Source organism: Bufo gargarizans, chromosome 5, assembly GCF_014858855.1.
Source record: "Bufo gargarizans isolate SCDJY-AF-19 chromosome 5, ASM1485885v1, whole genome shotgun sequence".
NCBI classification, from domain to species: domain Eukaryota; kingdom Metazoa; phylum Chordata; class Amphibia; order Anura; family Bufonidae; genus Bufo; species Bufo gargarizans.
The window spans coordinates 285854968-285874587 of record NC_058084.1 but is presented as its reverse complement, the minus strand read 5'-3'; positions in this window follow the sequence as shown (position 1 = coordinate 285874587).

Sequence of the window (19620 nt, the reverse complement as noted above, 5' to 3'; positions counted from 1 at the left end):
AATTTGTCAAAAAGGCAGCTGCTGCATATGTGGCTAGAGAAAATAAAATGGCGCCCGGAACACCGAAGACGGCAGGCCACAAGCAGCATGCTCCGTTAGGAGCTGAAGGCGGCAGAGAGGCCTCTCCTAGCCCAGAAGCTCTCCCAATCTCCAGGAGTTTTATTAAGGACTCTCTAGCTGAAGCCTTAGAACCCCTCAGCTCGGAACTTGCTGCTATCAGGGGAGACATTCGCCACATTGGATCCAGAGTGGAAACCCTGGAAGAAAATCAACAAAAAGTTGTGGCGCATCAAACGGAGGTTTCTGCTAAAATGGCTGACCATCAAGCCCACATAAATGCACTGTATACAGCGTTGGAGGACCAAGAAAATAGGGGAAGGAGGAATAACCTCCGATTTAGAGGAATTCCTGAATCCGTTGGCCCTGGCGATATTTCTGAGGCAATAATGCAAATATGCCTACAGCTCCTGGGCCCTGATACGGCGCACGAGATCACTATTGTACGGGCTCATAGAGCTCTGAGACCGAAGCCGCTTCCGAATGAGCCTCCAAGAGACATTATTTGTAGATTTCTCTATTTCCCAGTAAAAGAAGCGATATTGTCGGGAGCAAGGAATAATCCGTCGCTAATGTGGGAAGGCAACAAAATTGCGATTTTCCAAGACCTAGCTCAAACAACTCTTCGCAAGCGCAGAGCACTGAAGCCGCTCACGGATTGGCTGCGATCACGGAAGATCCTATATCGCTGGTCCTTTCCCTTTGGACTCTCATTCTCTTACGACGGCCGTCGTCTAATGGTCTCATCACCCAGGGACTTGGAGAAGATTTATGCGCAACTCCAAATTCAACCGCTGCCGATTGACAATTGGGAGGTGTTGCAGAATACTTTCGCCTTACCTGAGCTGCCATCTTTCCTTCCCTGGGAACCTCAACGTACCCCAAAGCCATCAAGAGGCAGAAGAATGAATGCCGCTACTCCGAGGAGACTACCTTTGTCCGACGAGTGAAGAAAATCCCCATGGATGAGTATACTCTCTAATACCTGCTACAGTACTGTCACTGGCACAATCACCACAAATGCGGATGTGGTGCTTGTATTCTACATATGTGTCCATAGAAGTAGACTAAGCTCTTCTTCTTTTTCCTTACCCCTGATGTTTCGGGATAGTTCTCGCAGACCCCTAAGGTTTGGTATGCTTTCACCGTACTGTAAATTTTCGCATATCCACAACCCTGATACCTTGTGTGCGCCTCGCCCAGTTCGCGGAGGCTGATATTTAAATCTCCTTTATGTTTGTTCTGCTCCGTAGCTCCCCCCCTGATCAGGATGCGCTTTTATTGCAATGTGAATTTTCGCATGTTAGCATTTTCACTGTTATATTTGCGCCCTACTCGAAAAGCGAACATGCGCATGAGAATTTTCTCTTGTGTATACTTATTAGTTAATGATCACTTATGCGTTTCCCGCCGTACTAGTCTAAATTGCTTGTCCCGATATTTAGGTAATCGTGATTGTTTTTTCTTTCGCAATGCAGCGCGATTATTTACAGTTTCCATCGTACTACTGGAACTAGGTCTGGTTCTCTTTGGCCTCAGGAAGGATACTACAAGGAGTGTGTTCTCCCTCTTTATCCCCCCCTCCATAGATAAAGAGTTTATTACTCAATATACAATGTTTAATGCACCGCAGAGTGCTCACTTTATGATTGTTGTTATTATGATCTTTAACTTTTATGTTCTTTCTGTTATTTTTGTTCCTCAGTCAGGTACCCTTCTATGTGCGCAAGACATATGGTCTTTCTCAAGATATTTTGGACAACTTTGTGATACGCTTCTGGAGGCTGAGTATCCCCCTTCTCCTTTTAAGATTCGCCTTCATCAAAATCCCTTCACTAAAGCTGTGTGTCGTACATCCCTTTACATTGTGGTATGGATGACTTATGCATTACATCCTTCAATGTGAAGGGATTCAATTCCCCCTCTAAACGTAATCAGGTTTTCTCCTACCTAAAAAAAGAAAAGTGCTCAATTTTATTTCTACAAGAGACCCACTTTAAATTTGGCAAATACCCGAATCTTAAGAACTCCCTATTTGCGGACTGGTACCACTGCGGCTCCAGTTCCTCGGCCTCCAGGGGCGTAAGCATAGGGTTTAGGAAACAAGTACCTTTTACTTACCTATATCACACCCAGGATCAGGAAGGTAGATATTTATTACTCAAAGGGACTGTCAATAACCAAATATATACTTTCATCAATTTGTATGCTCCCAATGTTGGCCAGGCTTCATGGATTATAGAGACTCTCTCATTACTGGAACCATTCAAAGAAGGGGTGGTAGTATTGGGAGGTGACTTAAATTTAGCTCTTGAGCCTTGTATAGACTCCACATCCAAAAGGCCACCAATAGCTATCAAAGAGCTTAGACGTCTTAAGAAAGTCCTGCATAATTGGTCCATATGTGACGCATGGAGGCTTCTCAACCCTAACGAAAGAGACTACTCTTTCTTTTCACATGTACATGGTTCTTACCACAGATTGGACTACTTGTTCATATCAAAGGAGCATCTCCAGTTCTGCAGCCGGGCCGGCATTGGGACTATGCATCTTTCTGATCATGCCCCTATTTTCCTGTCGCTATCAACCCCAGAGGCGAAACCTCGGCCATTCAGATGGCGGCTCAATGAGCAATTGATTTCCCCTGGTGACCATCTGACCCAGACAAAAACAGCATTGAGGGAATATTTCACTATTAATCATAAATCTGTCGATTCCTGCCATGTGTTATAGGATGCCCATAAGGCATTCATTAGAGGTTTTTTCATTTCAATGGGCGCGAAAGCCAAAAAAGAAAGAACGGCCCGAGTAAATTCATTACTAACTAAAATCCAAACATTAGAAACCCTCCACAAACATTCCTTGTTAGAATCTCATTTCACTGAGTTAACTGCTTCAAGAGAAGCCCTAAAAAAGATATTAGATTCCACCTCGGCCAAATATTATTTACAGGCACGTTTTAAATACTACGCTCACGGTGATAGAGCATCTAAGTTTATGATGCAGAGGATTAAACAAAGGAAAGCCCAAAACTATATTCACCAGATCAAAACTTCGAGTGGCGGACTAGTGTACACCACAACTGAGATAGCGGCCCAATTCAAAAATTTTTACCATTCCCTATATAACCTAGAAGGATCAGTTGGTAAGACACGCTATCCTTTCCCACATAATATTCCAATATCTTCCTTCTTACAGTCATTGTCACTACCCTCGTTGTCCAAGGAGCAAGCCCAATTGTTAGAGACTCCTTTTACTATCCAGGAACTGGAGGATACAATTAAACAACTCCCGAGAGGAAAATGCCCGGGTCCGGATGGTCTTCCAGCGCCATATTATAGATCCCTATCCGATATACTTAGCCCTTTCCTGCTGGAGGTATGCAACAGTGCTTTAAATGGCTCTGATATGTCCAAGGATATGACAAAGGCTCATATATCCTTGATTCACAAAGAGGGAAAAGATTCTTCAGACTGTGCGAATTATCGACCCATATCTTTGCTGAATTTGGACTTAAAAATTTTGGCAAAACTAATGGCTTCTCGTCTGTCCTCCCTCCTTCCTATTTTAATTCAAAAGGACCAAGTGGGTTTTGTTAAGGGAAGAGAGGGCAAGGATAACACGGCCAGAGTCCTAAACTGTATCTATCACGCTAAAAGATCCAAGCGCCCTTTGATCCTTCTCAGCACTGATGCTGAGAAGGCATTCGATAGGGTGGGATGGGATTATATGAGCAAGGTTCTGCTAGTATTTGGAATTCCGGAAAGGTTTTTGAAGGCGGTTTTTTCCCTATACACAAATGCTTCGGCCTCTGTAATTGTAAATGACTCTTTGTCCTCACCCTTCGCCATTAACAATGGGACTAGGCAGGGATGTCCTCTCTCCCCCCTTTTGTTTGTATTAGTCATGGAATCTCTTCTGCAGGCTATTAGGGGGGAGAGGGGTATCCAGGGGGTTGTGGTTGGTGGTCAATGCCACAAAGTTGCAGCTTTCGCTGATGACTTGCTCATTATGTTTACAAACCCATCCATTGCTTTTCCCCACATTGAACGCATCCTGAGAAGTTTTGGTAAGCTTTCAAATTTTAAAATAAATGCGACCAAGTCTCATGTTCTTAATGTGGGTTTTCCCTCCCAAATGGCCAATAAGTTTAAATTGAACTCACCATTTAATTGGGATTGTTCACATATTACATATCTAGGGGTCAAAATAGGACCCAATCCTGATACCCTTTTTAGCCTAAACTATTCAACGCTCCTAAACTCAATAAAAGATCAACTCTCTTCCCTCAATAATCTTATGTTGTCATGGTTCGGTAGAAAGAATATAGTATCCTCACTTATTATCCCCAGAATGACTTACCTCCAACAGGTATTACCAATTCCGATACCAAGATCTTTCTATATATCATTCAATAGGATGATTAGATCTTTTATCTGGGCTGGCAAAAAAGCTCGGATATCCCTTGCAACTTTGCAGAGACCGAAGCGTTTTGGTGGGATAAACATGCCTGATCCTGAACTTTATAATAACGCAGTATTACTAGCTAGGTTTGTAGGATGGGTTAAGGGTACAATGAAAGAACCTTGGATTTCCCTTGAACAAGGACTCCATGGGGCCCCCTTTAGAGGACTTCTAGTGGGCAACAAACTATCCCAGCAAAGGTTTGTGGGTGATACTCCCATAGTTAAATCCACGATGAGAGCGTGGGACTGGTTTCAATCGTCCGCTCATGCTATATCACTACCATCTCCCCTGATTCAAGTGAGAGATATCTTGAGTTTTGCGCCCGAGACCTTGCTGGATAGTCTCCCACTGTCCTTAAAGAATTCAACTCATACGGTGGTTTCGCTTTTTAATAGTAGTGATAAGGTACTAGATCCGACCTCCATTACTAAACTTTACCCAGAATGCAAGTTTCCCTTCCCTCTCCAATCCTTTCTTAGGTCCTTTGCCTCCAAATTTATTGATAAAAGCTCTCTTCAGCGCCAGCTCACATGGTTTGAGAAACTGGTGGCCAATCCCAAACCTCAACCCAAATTAATCTCCCTAATATACAAAAACCTTAGTTCTCCTAAAAGTTTTGTTAAACCAGCTTTCATTGGGCTTTGGGAGAAGGATCTGGACACTTTGTTCGACCAAACAATGACGACTAGACTGCTTATTAGACCTCACAAAGCTTCAAGATGTGTGCGTGTCCAGGAGAATGCTTATAAAATTTTGACGAGGTGGTACAAAGTACCGGAGATTACTTGCAGATTTAACCTCACATATTCGGACAGGTGTTGGAGGTGTGAACAAGATAAAGGCTCCTTTTTCCACATATGGTGGTCTTGCCCCATAATTAAGTCATGGTGGCTTACTATTTTCGAACAATGTAATAAGATTTGCCAGTCATCTGTACCTGCATCACCCGACTTGGCTCTCTTGGGAACGCATACATCTGCTCATAGCACGACCATACCCCCGTTATTTGCTCATCTTTTAGATGCAGCTCGACTTCTGATTCCATGTTACTGGTTATCATTAGAAACGCCACCCATTTCTAGGTGGATTGCCAAAATTGATCAAATCTTCAGATTTGAGGAGCTAGCAGCGTGGGAAAATAACAGCATAACAGCTTATGGGTCACGATGGAAGCAGTGGTCATCTTTCAGGGGATATGACTAGCTATTTCTGCTGACGTTAGATATAATCTTCTATATATTTTCTACAATAACAGGCTTAGGAGTCTATGTTTGGAATTAATATTTTGATAACATTATGGTACTGAGTCCTTTAACATCCAGGGCCTCACTTGCCTCTTTTCAGTATTACTATATTTACAGATATTGGTAGTACTTATTCATGCCCTATTAGTTAAACTAGGATTATGATTTTGTGTCACTAATTTGTACCTGACTGTATCTTAATTTGGCTTTTAATTTGTATTTGTATTTTACTTTGTTGATTTAGTTTTACCCAAATATGTATGCATTGCAACACTGCTTTATGACGAACATTGTTCATTTACTGTGGAACATGTGTACTGTTGATTGATATTTTCAATAAAGCATTGAAAATGAAAAAATAAAAATAAAAAATAAAATAAAAAATGAACTAAACCTGGATTTGGGAGGATTTTCACACTCCTCCAGCTGAGGTCAATGAATAGATCTGACTTTGCTGATGGTTTCCCATCTTGCCACTGTTGTCTGACTTACTGCCTACCATCATGTTCTGTACAACTGCTTTTGCTGCCTCCATCATGCCACTACTACCACCATGCCACTGCTGCATGCCTACCACCATGTTCTGTACAGTTGTTACCTCCATTATTTCATTGCCCCCATCATACCACTGCTGTCCGCATCTTTTGTGGCCCCATTGAAATTCATGTTTTGTGAAACTTAAGCAGACTCATTCATGTGGTCATCAGAATGAGCCATTATTTATTTATTTTTACGGTGTTCATGGGGTAGATCATGTGATATTTTTATACAGCCAGTCGTTACGGATACGGCAACACCTAATATGTCTTTTTTATTTCAAATTTTTACAATATTAAATGGCTTGATGGGAGGAGGTGCATTTTACACTTGAAACTATTATTATTTGGAAAACATTTTTTTTTCCACTTTTTATTTTTGTCTCACTTGGGGACTTCATCTTCTGATGGTCTGATGATACATACTGTGTTGTAATGCATTGTAATTAACAGTTTTACACTGAAACTTAGGGTACCTGCACACCAGTGTTTTGTGTGGATTTCTATGCATTTCTGCACTAAATCTACACAAAAAAAATTGCGTGTTACTTGTGGTTTTTGCTGCAGATTTGATGCAAGTTTGCCGCAGATATCACCCTTGTATTGAAAAGTGTGAAATCTTCAAACAAAAATTGCATGAACAATTTGCATGCTGCAGATTTCTATATCCACATGTCAGGTCAATTTAGATTTGTCTAATCTCATACACTTTGCTGGTATTGTATTAACCACCTCAGCCCCCCTAGCTTAAACACCCTTAATAACCAGACCACTTTTTACAATTCTGCACTACACTATTTTCACCGTGTATTGCTCGGTCATGCAACTTACCACCCAAATGAATTTTACCTCCTTTTCTTCTCACTAATAGAGCTTTCATTTGGTGGTATTTCATTGCTGCTGACATTTTAACATTTTTTGTTATTAATCGAAATTTAACAAATTTTTGGCAAAAAAATGACATTTTTCACTTTCAGTTGTAATTTTTTTTTAAAAAGGACATCTATATATACATTTTTAGCTAAATTTATTGTTCTACATGTCTTTGAAAAAAAAAATGTTTGGGTAAAAAAAAAATGGTTTGGGTAAAATTTATAGCGTTTACAAACTATAGTACAAAAATGTGAATTTCCGCTTTTTGAAGCAGCTCTGACTTTCTGAGCACCTGTCATTTTACCTGAGGTTCTACAATGCCCAGACAGTAGAAAATCCCACAAATGACTCCATTTTGGAAAGTAGACACCCTAAGGTATTCGCTGATGGGCATAGTGAGTTCATAGAACTTTTTATTTTTTGTCACAAGTTAGTGGAAAATGATGATTTTTTTTCTTTTTCTTTTTCCTTACAAAGTCTCATATTCCACTAACTTGTTACAAAAAATAAAAACTTCCATGAGCTTACTAGGCCCACAATGAAATACATTGGGGTTTCTTCTTTCCAAAATGGGGTCACTTGTGGGGTAGTTATACTGCCCTGGCATTTTAGGGGCCCAGATGCGTGAGAAGTAGTTTGAAATCAAAATCTGTAAAAAAAAAATGCCCTGTGAAATCCGAAAGGTGCTCTTTGGAATGTGGGCCCATTTGCCCACCTAGGCTGCAAAAAAGTGTCACACATGTGGTATCGCCGTACTCAGGAGAAGTTGGGAAATGTGTTTTGGGGTGTCATTTTACATATACCCATGCTGGGTGAGAGAAATATCTCGGCAAAGGACAACTTTTCCCATTTTTTTATACAAAGTTGGCATTTGACCAAGATATTTATCTCACCCAGCATGGGTATATGTAAAATGACATTCCCCAACTTCTCCTGAGTACGACGATATCACATGTGTGACACTTTTTTGCAGCCTAGATGTGCAAAGGGGCCCAAATTCCTTTTAAGAGGGCATTTTTAGACTTCTTTAGGAGGGCGTCAGACTTCTTCTCATGCTTTAGGGCCCCTAAAAAGCCAGGGCAGTATAAATACCACACATGTGACCCCATTTTGGAAAGAAGACACCCCAAGGTATTCAATGAGGGGCATGCCGAGTTCATAGAAAAAAAAACTTGTGCCATTTTTGGGCACAAGTTAGCGGAAATAGTTTTTTTTTCTTTTTTTTTCTCACAAAGTCTCCCTTTCCGCTAACTTGAGACAAAAATTTCAATCTTTCATGGAATCAATATAACCCTCAGCGAATACCTTGGGGTATCTTCTTACCAAAGTGGGGTCATTTGTGGGGTGTTTGTACTGCCCTGACATTTGAGGGTCTCCGCAATCATTACATTTATGTCCAGCATTAGGAGTTTCTGCTATTCTCCTTATATTGAGCATACGTGTAATGAGATTTTTTTTTTTCATTCAGCCTCTGGGCTGAAAGAAAAAATGAACTGCACAGATTTCTTCATTTGCATCGATCAATGTGGATGAAAAAATCTCTGCCCCCCCAAAAAAAAGGAGGGCAAGGGCGTCTGCCAGGACATAGGAGCTCCGCCCAACATCCATACCCACTTAGCTCGTATGCCCTGGCAAACCCGATTTCTCCATTCACATCAATCGATGTGGATGAATAAATCATTGCCGGGATTTTTATTTTATTTTCTGTATACAGTGTATATATATAAAGTGTTTGCCAAAGCATATGAACACCGCCGCCTCCTCAGCTCATATGCCTCGGCAAACGTATGTTTTACTGCAGAGGAGAAATCTCGTCTTGCAGCGCCTCATACACCGACTTTTGTGTAATCTGACAGCAGTGCAATGCTTCTGTCAGAATGCACATCAGTGCTGCAGCTAGTCGATCGGTTGGTCCACCTAGAAGGTAAAAAAAACAAAACAAAAAAGAAAAAACCAGGCCGCAACACAATAAATTTATTAACTTTATAATAACTTTAGAACAGAACTTTTGTTTACATTTATAGGACAAACCTCTCCTTCCCCATGGAACAATGTGCAAAGCGCAAATTGCCCAAAGACGTGGCAAAGTACATTATGCACTTTGTCCCAGGTGAAAGGAGAGGTTTGCAGCAGCTCTGTGTGAATGGGCCCTAATAGCCCTGTGTGCCTGTCCTGTGAGATGTGATCCCTATGCTAAGTGTACCTGTGTGTGGTACTTCCGGAAATACTCCCCAAAGCATAAGGCAGAGTGGTCAGGGCAGTCAGGACAGAAATAGCGGGCGTCACGCCTTATTCCACTCCTGCTACAGACACGACATCTTTTTGGGGGCGACGGTTGGGTTGAGGTACCTGCAATGACACTGGGGAAATGTCGCTCATGTAGACGGCTAACTACACTGGTGGATGGGGCCACGGAACCTCCTGGATACAGGAGGTTCTCGATGATCTCTTCATGAATTTTGAGGAAGGATCCTGTTCTCCCAGCCTTACTGTAGAGAACAAAACTATTATATGCAGCCAATTGAATTAAATATACAGACACCTTCTTATACCAGCGTCTAGTGCGTCAGGAAACTAAATACGGAGCCAACATCTGGTCATTGAAGTCCACCCCTCCCATGAGCAAATTATAGTCTGGACACAGAGGGGCTTTTCAATGGCACTGGTTGCTCGTTCAATTTGTATTGTCGTGTCTGCGTGAATGGAGGAGAGCATGTAAACGTCACGCTTGTCTCTCCATTTCACCGAGAGCAGTTCTTCATTACACAAGGCAGCCCTCTCCCCCCTTGCCAGACGGGTGGTAACGAGCCATTGGGGGAAGCCCGTGTGACTAGTTTGCGTGGCGCCACAGCAGCCAATCTGTTCTAGGAACAAATGCCTGAAGAGGGGCACACTTGTGTAGAAATTGTCCACATAAAGATGGTACCCCTTGCCGAATAAGGGTGACACCAAGTCCCAGACTGTCTTTCCACTGCTCCCCAGGTAGTCAGGGCAACCGACCGGCTCCCGGGTCTGATCTTTACCCTCATAGATCCGAAATTTGTGGGCATAGCCTGTGGCCCTTTCACAGAGCTTATACAATTTGACCCCATACCGGGCGTGCTTGCTTGGGATGTATTGTTTGAAGCCAAGGCGCCCGGTAAAATGTATAAGGGACTCGTCTACGCAGATGTTTTGCTCAGGGGTATACAAATCTGCATATTTCTGGTTCAAGTGGTCTATGAGGGGCCGAATTTTGTGGAGCCGGTCAAAAGCTGGGTGGCCTCTGGGACGAGAGGTGCTATTGTCACTAAAGTGCAGGAAACGCAGGATGGCCTCAAATTGTGCCCTGGACATGGCAGCAGAGAACATGGGCATGTGATAAATTGGGTTCGTGGACCAATATGACCGCAATTCATGCTTTTGGTTAGACCCATGATGAGGAGAAGGCCCAGAATTTCTTTTAATTCGGAAACTTGGACTGGTTTCCACCGGAAAGGCTAAGCATAAAAGTTTCCCGGGTTGGCGGATACAAATTGAGTGGCATACCGTTTTGTTTCTGCCACGACTATGTCCAAGAGCTCCGTAGTCAAGAACACCTCAAAAAATCCCAGGGCCGAACCGATCTGAGCTGTCTCAACCCGAACTCCAGGTTGGGTGATGAAAGGGGGAACTAATGGTGCGGCTGAAGTTGGGGACTGCCGATCAGGGTTTGCCAGCACCTCAGGGACTCTAGGGGGTCTACAGGCCTGTCTGTGCGGTGGCTGCGACGGGGTAACTATTGCACGTGCCACCATACCAGCTTCAACTGCCCTTCTGGTGCTCACCACTTCACCATGTTGTATGGCAGTGCTGGTACTAGGTCCAGGGAGGGCTGCGCTGCTGGTGTATGCCTCACCACGTAATCCGACAGCGCCAACCCCACTCTGCTGCCCTTGAAGCGGATCCTGTGCAACCTGTGGTCTAGCAACACGGGGCCTGGTGGTATCAGGGACCTCAACCTCCTCGTCCGAACTTTGAGTCAGACTGCCACTGCTTTCTACAGGTTCATATTCTGACCTGTTAGATTCGTCAGATGAGGGTTCCCATTCCTTATCCGACTGGGTCAGAGGCCTGTTCAGAAGAATACCCCTGTTTGACATTTGGACTACTAAATTTAGGGGTATTCCCTGAGAGTACCCAAGAAAAAAAGCAAGCCTGTCTTACAAATGGGAGGCTAGTGAAGTACCGGAGGCCGCTGCGATTGATAAAAAATATCAATACTGATTTTTTTATCGCCGTAGCGCTTGGAAAGTGATTGTGCAGTGATCAAAAAAAAGTAAAAACATTTTGTCACTGCGGCGGGGCGGGCGTGGGTGAACGCACGTGTGGGCGACCGATCAGGCCTGATCGAGTAAACACTGCGTTTTGGGAGGAGGGCGAGCTAAGGTGACACTAATACTATTATAGATCTGACTGTGATCAGTTTTGATCACTTACAGATACTATAAAAGTACAAATGCTGATTAGTGATACGCTAATCAGCGAATCAGTGACTTCGGTGCGGTGGGCTGGGCACTAACCAATTGCTAACTACCTAACCAAGGGGCCTAAACTATCCTAAAACCTAACAGTCAATACCAGTGAAAAAAAAAAAAGTGATCTGGGGCTAAGTGTGCTGTTGGTATGTACTCACTGTGAACTGTGCTCCTCTGCTGAGACCAACCGACGAAAAGGACAAGCAGAGGAGCACAGCAGCCATTTAACACATTATATTTATAAATATAATGTGTTAACTGGCTTCTGATAATTTTTTTTTTTAAATCATCAGCTTGCCAGCCACGATCATTGGCTGGCAAGCTGATGACGTTACAACCCTCTAACTTTTGCCGACCCGCGATGCGCATGTGCGGGCCGGCTGAGCGCGTCATCTCGCGTCACGCAAGATGACACATATATGCGTGACTGTCAGACTGCCGCCTCCGGACCACGATTCTGCGTTAGGCAGTCCGGAGGCGGTTAAGCTGCAGAAAAACCATGCATAATCCTCACTCTGTGCAGCCGAGGGTTGCAATCACAACCATCGGCACCCCTTGATCACAAAGCGGGAAGCTAATAAGGTTACAGAGGGAGCTACCTTCCATTGCAAACCACTTAGATAGTGCAGCCACCATTGACCCCTACATCAAAAGGGTTAAACTGCTTATACCAGCAATTACAGCAGGGGATTGACTGTCAGCAACAGTCAGGCCCCTGTGCTGATCAAGCAGATCCAGCTTCTATGCCCACCCATATATAGCGGAATGCAGGAACTCCTTGTCCACTATGCCGTACATACACGGTGCATGTCAGGAATGGGTTAATGTTCAGTTCTCTTAACTAAAGAACCAGTTAAAAAGTGTGAACCTAGCATAGGATGGAATAAGTATTTTTGGATGTGAGAACATCAAAAGTCTACCAACAAACAAAGCTACAGTTATCAAGATTCTTTTATATACCCTGATTGGTTTGTTTTTATGATAAGTACTGAGTATGATAAGTTTACTGTTACTTTACTGTAAATATTTAAAGCATGACTACATTAGATATCTGGTAGTTTTAAGTATTTTCTTTACCACTTTTAAGTCCTTTTGAATTTAAGAAATGTAATAACCCCATTTAGTTTCTAAATAAGCTGCAATAGCTTTGTACATTGCAATGCAGACTGAGTCTAAATAATCATGCCTGAAGTGCTTAGAAAACGGGTCGTTTTAGTATGAGTTTTCCTTCCACTTCAAGTCTAATTTGCTGTTACATAGAGCAACTACTTAACATTTTTTTTTTTTTTTTCTGGAAGATGATTACATTTTTTTGAACCAATACAACTATGGTCATTATGCGAACATCCATGAAAACCCACAGGGCTACAATCTGTGAAGGTAATGCAACTTGATTTTTAGCCATTGCTTTTTTGATATTGACAGTACTACAAAAAAAGAAAAAAAAACTGACAATCTTAAAAAAAATATCTTAGCATTTGATGCAAAAAGTGCAGAAACCTGTCAAGTGATTACATACCTATATTAAAGTGGTGATAGATATAAGTGATAGAAAAAAAAGGAACTATATATTGATTAGACAATTCTGAATGCAGCAATCACAGTTGAAGTAAGGATCCAGACCTAAAATGCTTTCTAGACGCAAGCATCTAAAAAAAGAAATATCAATCTTATCACAGACCTTGCCTTTGAGCAGGAAAAAAATGACTACATAAAAATATATATACTGTAAAAAAAAAAAATATATATATATATATATATATATATATATATATATATATATAACACGGGGGGATTTAACAATGTTGTATGTCTGTATGCAAATTTTCTGATGTATGAAAGCCACACATTTCTTAGTTAGCCACATTGTGCACTTTTCCCTTGTCTCAGTATGTTCCAAAAAATTAGGAAGCACTTTGGAGAAGTGATGAGGATTTTTCAAACCACAAAATGTATCAACTTATACAGGTATGTCAGAAAACCTTTATGTGTACATTATAGCTGATATCTACAGTGGGATGCGAAAGTTTGGGCAACCTCGTTAATCGTCATTATTTTCCTGTATAAATCGTTGGTTGTTACGATAAAAAATGTCAGTTAAATATATCATATAGGAGACACACACAGTGATATTTGAGAAGTGAAATGAAGTTTATTGGATTTACAGAAAGTGTGCTGTAATTGTTTAAACACAATTAGGCAGGTGCATAAATTTGTGCACTGTTGTCATTTTATTGATTACAAAACCTTTAGAACTAATTATTGGAACTCAAATTGGCTTGGTAAGATCAGTGACCCCTGACCTACATACACAGGTGAATCCAATTGTGATAAAGAGTATTTAAGGGGGTCAATTGTAAGTTTCCCTCCTCTTTTAATTTTTTTTTGAAGAGTAGCAACATGGAGGTCTCAAAACAACTCTCAAATGACACCTGAAGACAAAGATTGTTCACCATCATGGTTTAGGGGAAGGATACAGAAAGCTGCCTCAGAGATTTCAGCTGTCTGTTTCCACAGTTAGGAACATATTGAGGAAATGGAAGACCACAGGCTCAGTTCAAGTTAAGGCTCGAAGTGGCAGACCAAGAAAAATCTCGGATAGACAGAAACGACAAATGGTGAGAACAGTCAGAGTCAACCCACAGACCAGCACCAAAGACCTACAACATCATCTTGCTGCAGATGGAGTCACTGTGCATCGTTCAACCATTCGGCACACTTTACACAAGGAGATGCTGTATGTGAGAGTGATGCAGAGGAAGCCTTTTCTCCGCCCACAGCAAAATAAAGTGCCTCTTGAGGTGGGCTTAAGCACATTTGGACAAGCCAGCTTAATTTTTCCAATAAGGTGCTGTGGACCGATGAAACTAAAATTGAGTTATTTGGCCATAACAAGGGGCATTATGCATGGAGGAAAAAGAACACAGCATTCCAAGAAAAACACCTGCTACCTACAGTAAAATATGGTGGTGGTTCCATCATGCTGTGGGACTGTGTGGCCAGTGCAGGGACTGGGAATCTTGTCAAAGTTGAGAGATGCATGGATTCCACTCAGTATCAGCAGATTCTGGAGACCAATGTCCAGGAATCAGTGACAAAGCTGAAGCTGCGCCGGGGCTGGATCTTTCAACAAGACAACAACCTAAACACTGCTCAAAATCCACTAAGGCATTTATGCAGAGGAACAAGTACAACGTTCTGGAATGGCCATCTCAGTCCCCAGACCTGAATATAATTGAAAATCTGTGGTGTGACTTAAAGAGAGCTGTCCATGCTCAGAAGCCATCAAACCTAAATGAACTAAAGATGTTTTGTCCAGACTCTCATTGGAACCTACAGGAAGCGTTTAGAGGCTGTAATTTCTGCAAAAGGAGGATCTACTAAATATTGATTTCATTTCTTTTTTGTGGTGCCCAAATCTATGCACCTGCCTAATTTTGTTTAAACAATTATAGCACACTTTCTGTAAATCCAATAAACTTCATTTAACTTCTCAAATATCACTGTGTATGTCTCCTATATGTTATATTTAACTGACATTTTTTATCGTAACAACCAACGATTTATACAGGAAAATCATGACAGTTAACAAGGTTGCCCAAACTTTTGCATTCCACTGTATGACAGTCCATAACTGGTATAATTTCAGTGTGTAGCACACAACAGTCCGAAATGTGCTACATACTCATGTGTGCAACTTTTAATACATTTTCCAGTCCCAGTAAATCTGCCCCATATTTTCCAACCTATTCATACTCCAGTAGACATTTGTCTACTAAACCAAGTGTATACCAGACCTGATTTGTTAATATACAGCGTATACAGTAAAATATAGGAGTATTTCTCCATTTATTTGAGAAACAGTTTTTTTTTTTTTTTTGTGCCTCTAGCATATTATATGCACATGTACGGGATATACACAGAACACACACATACAGACAATGCTAATTGCAGCTAGTTCAGCCTACAATTTCAATCTTACCAAGAGTACCTCATTACCATATTAAAATATTCCAAATATTGTCTCTTATTGAGGACAACATTTTATTCCTTAGTGGGGACAAATGCCTGTACAAGAAACAGTGGCTTGTTATGAACAAGGCTTGAAAAATTCTCCTTGCTTTTGGGAGAATCTACAGTACATTCTGGATATGGAAAGGGTAAGATAAAGTCTAAGGTATGTAGAAATAATTGTAGCATGTGGCAGCAATAGTAGCAGCACAGCATAGAACAGACAAGGCAGTAAATGTATATGCAGCTATGTAAGATTATTAGTAATAGTACTGTTGGTGGCTGAGTCAGGCTAATGTTAGTTGCAATAGAAAGAGTAGCAGCCTAACAGCATGAAACATGATGGTAAGCTGGCAGTGAGCAGAAGTGGCATGATGGAGCAGACGATAAATAGCCACCGAAGAAAGAAATTCCGGCAGTCATATCTTACTTTTCGGTTATGCTTTTAATTAATTCCACAAGATACGATTGCCCGGATTTGTTTCTTCGGTTATGTTTGGAGCCGCTCCTTCCCGCCGCAGCGTCCCATCATGGATTTGGTGCTGGCCAGATATTGCTAAGATAAATAGCCACCAACAGCAATGGTCTATTCGTTAGACTATGCAAGACACATGCATGCAAAAATGGATAGTATGCAAAATAATTACATTTAGTGTATGGTGAGGTCATTTTTATGGACAGGACACTTGCCTGGCAAAAAGTCAGACTGAGGACATACAGAAGAATTTAATTTTGTGGACGACAGGACAATTTTTTACCAACAGGACACCTGCCTGACAAAAAGTCTGTAAATCACAGAAAAAAATGGATATGCCACAAGCAGGTATTAAAAGCTAAGATTTTTGCCAATATATTCCTGTCAGGAACACATCGGAGCCCATCATGCACCATGTAACGGTCTCTCAGCATGGCAAGGGTCCTACCACTACGCTAACTATGGTGTGAACACGGTCTGAAGGTGATGAAATCCAGCTCACAGCCAAGCTTCCACACAACCGCATAGCAGGACAACTAATGCAATGTGAACAAAGCAAGACTGTAAGCCACACGCATATCAGACCGTGTAATGGAAGTTACCAGGTGCAAAAGAATGTTTAAATGCCAAGTAAAGGCACATTCATTACATATAAAACAAAATCACAGAAATATAGTGGCAAATATGGGGGAACTGCTCAAACCCCAACCACTGTAGCGTGTTTTTCATTGGGGGAGCAGTCCCACCGCATGTGGACCGCAGCAAATGACCATGCCCAGCAAAAAATGCGTACAATGGAGAATGCCGGCGAGGTCCACATGCACCACAAAAGCATCCTACACAAAACGGAGCATTGTGCGGATGAAAATATAATTATATAAATCACAGAAAAAAATGCACCAAACGGATATGCCACTGACTATACTAGCTAGCTAGTATAGTCAGTATAGTCAGTGGCATATCCGCTTGGTGCATTTTTTTGTGATTTATATAATTACATCCTCCATTGTACGCATTTTTTGCTGGGGATGGTCGTTTGCTGCGGTCCACATGCGGTGGGACTGCTCCCCCATTGAAAATATTTGCCACTATATTTCTGTGATTTTGTCTGGCAAAAAGTCTGACTGATAGTAGAGAGAAGAATTGCATTTTATTCAAGTCACTGAACAGTGCCACATCTCCATGATGATGGCACATGTATTATAGACAGAGAAAGTAATGCCTGAATTAAATTTTGGTAAAGATGTGCAACTGTGCCACAATTGCCATAACTAACCAGTAGTGTTGAATATTCAAATAACAATTTTTTTTTTGCGAATATCAAAACTTAGAGAATTTGCAAATATTTTGAATATGGTGATATATATTCACTATATCGAGTATTTGTGATTTTTTTACATCTGAAAACATGATTCCTCACTGCTTCTTGCTTGTGGGCCAATGAGTTATTGGCCCACAAGCAACTTAAGCAGGAAGGAATCATGTTTTCATATGGAAAAATTTGATGAATATTCTAAAAAACTAATATATAGCAATATAGAAAATATATTCATTATTTAGAATATTCATATTTTAATTTTTTCCCAATTTGTACAGTTTTTCGCATACTCCTCCCCGACAAGCGTCCCCGTCACCATGGGAACGCATGTGGGTTAGAATATACTATTGGATATGAGTTTTCCCTGATATTGTGAAAACTCAGATCCGATGGTATATTTTAACCCACAGGCGTTCCCATGGTGACGTGGACGCTTGTCAGGGTGGAGTATGCTAACAACTGTACAGGTTGGAAACAAAAGACAAATATTCTAAATAACGAATATATTTACTATATTGCTATATATTCGTTTTTCTGAATATTTGTCATATTCTAAAGCAAGAATATATATTAAAAAAAAAAAAATCATAATTTTCCGCTAACTTGTGACAAAAAATAAAAAATTCTAGGAACTCGCCATGCCCCTCACGGAATACCTTGGAATTCCGTGAGGGGCATGGCGAGTTCCTAGAATTTTTTATTTTTTGTCGCAAGTTAGTGGAATATGAGACTTTGTAAGGAAAAAAATATCATAATTTTCCGCTAACTTATGACAAAAATAAAAAATTCTAGGAACTCGCCGTGCCCCTCACGGAATACCTTGGGGTGCCTTCTTTCCAAAATGGGGTCACTTGTGGGGTAGTTATACTGCCCTGACAGTTTAGGGGCCTAAATGTGTGAGAAGTACTTTGCAATGTGTAAAGAATGGCCTGCGAAATCCAAAAGGTGCACTTTGGAATATGTGCCCCTTTGCCCACCTTGGCTGCAAAAAAGTGTCACACATCTCACACATCTGGTATCGCCGTACTCAGGAGAAGTTGGGGAATGTGTTTTTGGGTGTCATTTTACATATACCCATGCTGGGTGAAAAAAATATATTGGTCAAATGCCAACTTTGTATGAAAAAATTGGAAAAGTTGTCTTTTGTCAAGATATTTCTCTCACCCAGCATGGTTATATGTAAAATGACACCCCAAAACACATTCCCCAACTTCTCCTGAGTACGGCGATACCAGATGTGTGACACTTTTTTGCAGCCTAGGTGGGCAAAGGGACCCACATTCCAAAGTGCACCTTTCGGATTTCACCAGTCATTTTTTACAGATTTTGATTGCAAAGTACTTCTCACACATATGGGCCCCTAAATTGCCAGGGCAGTATAACTATGCCACAAGTGACCCCATTTTGGAAAGAAGACACCCCAAGGTATTCCGTGAGGGGCATGGCGAGTTCCTAGAATTTTTTATTTTTTGTCGCAAGTTAGTGGAATATGAGACTTTGTAAGAAAAAAAAAATCATCATTTTCCGCTAACTTATGACAAAAAATAAAAAGTTCTATGAACTCACTATGCCCATCAGTGAATACCTTAGCGTGTCTACTTTCCGAAATGGGGTCATTTGTGGGGTTTTTCTACTGTTTGGGCATTGTAGAACCTCAGGAAACATGAGAGGTGCTCAGAAAGTCAGAGCTGCTTCAAAAAGTGGAAATTCACATTTTTGTACCATAGTTTGTAAACGCTATAACTTTTACCCAAACCATTTTTTTTTGCCCAAACATTTTTTTTTTATCAAAGACATGTAGAACAATAAATTTAGCAAAAAATTTATATATGGATGTCGTTTTTTTTGTAAAATTTTACAGCTGAAAGTGAAAAATGTCAATTTTTTTGCAAATAAATCGTTACATTTCGATTAATAACAAAAAAAGCAAAAATGTCAGCAGCAATGAAATACCACCAAATGAAATCTCTATTAGTGAGAAGAAAAGGAGGTAAAATTCATTTGGGTGGTAAGTTGCATGACCGAGCGATAAACGGTGAAAATAGTGTAGTGCAGAAGTGTAAAAAGTGGCCTGGTCATTAAGGGGGTTGAAGTGGTTAATACCCCCATTGACAATCCCCGCCCATTGTTCATCATACTTCCT